At 54.1% G+C, this 2,500-nt stretch overlaps 3 non-coding genes across 3 annotated transcripts in view; all 3 read right to left on the bottom strand.

Moving 5' to 3' along the window:
- The window catches only part of LOC139686559 (large subunit ribosomal RNA), a 4,023-nt gene extending 3,635 nt beyond the window's left edge, over positions 1 to 388 (bottom strand). Inside the window, exon 1 of the ribosomal RNA XR_011700455.1 lies at positions 1 to 388. This exon is cut by the window's left edge and continues 3,635 nt beyond it. This is a non-coding gene — a ribosomal RNA (large subunit ribosomal RNA).
- Positions 389 to 612: 224 nt separating this feature from the next.
- Positions 613 to 767, bottom strand: LOC139686603 (5.8S ribosomal RNA). Its single transcript, XR_011700488.1, has one exon. It is a non-coding gene; the product is annotated as a 5.8S ribosomal RNA (ribosomal RNA).
- Positions 768 to 970: 203 nt separating this feature from the next.
- LOC139686510 (small subunit ribosomal RNA) overlaps positions 971 to 2,500 on the bottom strand; it is a 1,865-nt gene continuing 335 nt past the window's right edge. The window contains exon 1 of the ribosomal RNA XR_011700413.1: positions 971 to 2,500. This exon is cut by the window's right edge and continues 335 nt beyond it. This is a non-coding gene — a ribosomal RNA (small subunit ribosomal RNA).

The following is a 2,500-nucleotide window of genomic DNA, read 5'->3' as shown; positions in this document are numbered from 1 at the left end:
CAACTTTCCCTCACGGTACTTGTTCGCTATCGGTCTCGTGGCCGTATTCAGTCTTAGGTGGAGTTTACCACCGACTTTGGGCTGCACTCTCAAGCAACCCGACTCTGAGGAGCGCCCCTCCCGGGAGGCAAGCGCGGAGGTCGCACGGGCCTGGCACCCTCTCCGGGCCGTGGCCCCGTTCAAGAGGGACTTGGACTCTCCGGCGCCCCTCGGGAAATTGGACGCTCCCAAACGCCACAGCGCTCGGCGCCCCGCGGGGGGCGCGAGCTTTGGCCCTGGAGTCGATCCCTGTTCGCTCGCCGTTACTAAGGGAATCCTGGTTAGTTTCTTTTCCTCCGCTTATTAATATGCTTAAATTCAGCGGGTGGTCTCACCTGCTCTGAGGTCGGCCCAAATGATATAGTTGCCCGTGGAGAGGGAGTAATAACCGAGCCCCCACCGATCCGCAGGCGAACGCCGTCAAAAAATAACGAAGCGTCTCACCTCGACCGGCGGGGACGGGTCTCGCCCAATCTCCCGCAGAGCCCCCTATCAATCCGGGCGACGATCCATCCCAGCGAGGGATGCTCGTCGCCCCAGTACGCAAACGTTTCCGTTCGCGAACTGAATTGCCGGCCCTCAGCCAGGCGTAGCCCGGGAACAAAATCCGAGGGCTGCAATGTGCGTTCGAAACGTCGATGTTCATGTGTCCTGCAGTTCACAATTCGACGCGCAGTTAGCTGCGTTCTTCATCGATCCACGAGCCGAGTGATCCACCGTTTAGAATTTCTTTCTTTCATTTCATTTTATGTAAAAAATTCGTTTCATCGAAACATACAAACTGGGAATTTTTTCCCTTCTTTGCGAGCGAGTTGGGCGTGTGTCTTTTAAAGCCGGCTTTTGAAAGCCGGGCACCCGACTGCTCGCCTTCTTTGTCCCTTTTTCTCTTCACCAATTCGTTCCAAAGCTACGATTTTATAATCGAAAGCTGTAATGATCCTTCCGCAGGTTCACCTACGGAAACCTTGTTACGACTTTTACTTCCTCTAAATGATCAAGTTTGGCCATCTTTCCAGCAACATCGGCGCCACCGGTGTTGAGGCGGCGAGCGCCGCGCACCAGTCCGAAGGCCTCACTAAATCATTCAATCGGTAGTAGCGACGGGCGGTGTGTACAAAGGGCAGGGACGTAATCAACGCGAGCTTATGACTCGCGCTTACTGGGAATTCCTCGTTCATGGGAAACAATTGCAAGCCCCAATCCCTAGCACGAAGGAGGTTCAGCGGGTTACCCGGGCCTTTCGGCCAGGGAGGACACGCTGATTCCTTCAGTGTAGCGCGCGTGCGGCCCAGAACATCTAAGGGCATCACAGACCTGTTATTGCTCAATCTCGTGCGGCTAGGAGCCGCCTGTCCCTCTAAGAAGATAGCTACGTCGGAAGCATAATAGATTCCGACGCCTAGTTAGCAGGCCAGAGTCTCGTTCGTTATCGGAATTAACCAGACAAATCGCTCCACCAACTAAGAACGGCCATGCACCACCACCCACCGAATCAAGAAAGAGCTCTTATTCTGTCAATCCTACCGGTGTCTGGGCCTGGTGAGGTTTCCCGTGTTGAGTCAAATTAAGCCGCAGGCTCCACTCCTGGTGGTGCCCTTCCGTCAATTCCTTTAAGTTTGAGCTTTGCAACCATACTTCCCCCGGAACCCAAGAGCTTTGGTTTCCCGGAAGCTGCCCGCCGAGTCATAGAAGGAACTTCGGCGGATGGCTAGCTGGCATCGTTTATGGTTAGAACTAGGGCGGTATCTGATCGCCTTCGAACCTCTAACTTTCGTTCTTGATCAACGAAAACGTTCTTGGCAAATGCTTTCGCATCGGTTCGTCTTGCGACGATCCAAGAATTTCACCTCTAACGTCGCAATACGAATGCCCCCGTCCGTCCCTATTAATCATTACCTCGAGTTCTGAAAACCAACAAAATGGAACCGAGGTCCTATTCCATTATTCCATGCACACAGTATTCAGGCGACCAACGGCCTGCTTTGAGCACTCTAATTTGTTCAAAGTAAACGTGCCGGCCCACCAAGGCACTCGGTGAAGAGGACCAAAGAAGGATAACGGAGCCTCGCGGACCCCACCGGCAGGACGTCCGGACCGGCCAGTTGAGCACCGACAAGCGGCGAACCGACCGTCCGAGACACACCTCCGACTACGAGCTTTTTAACCGCAACAACTTTAATATACGCTATTGGAGCTGGAATTACCGCGGCTGCTGGCACCAGACTTGCCCTCCAATAGATCCTCGTTAAAGGATTTAAAGTGTTCTCATTCCGATTACGGGGCCTCGGATGAGTCCCGTATCGTTATTTTTCGTCACTACCTCCCCGTTCCGGGAGTGGGTAATTTGCGCGCCTGCTGCCTTCCTTGGATGTGGTAGCCGTTTCTCAGGCTCCCTCTCCGGGATCGAACCCTGATTCCCCGTCACCCGTTACAACCATGGTAGGCGCAGAACCTACCATCG

The sequence above is a fragment of the Hetaerina americana genome, unplaced genomic scaffold (genome assembly GCF_022747635.1).
Source record: "Hetaerina americana unplaced genomic scaffold, ioHetAmer1.1.p SCAF_142, whole genome shotgun sequence".
NCBI classification, from domain to species: Eukaryota; Metazoa; Arthropoda; class Insecta; order Odonata; family Calopterygidae; genus Hetaerina; species Hetaerina americana.
Note: the sequence above shows the minus strand (reverse complement) of the source record. Positions and strands in the feature narration are given on the sequence as shown.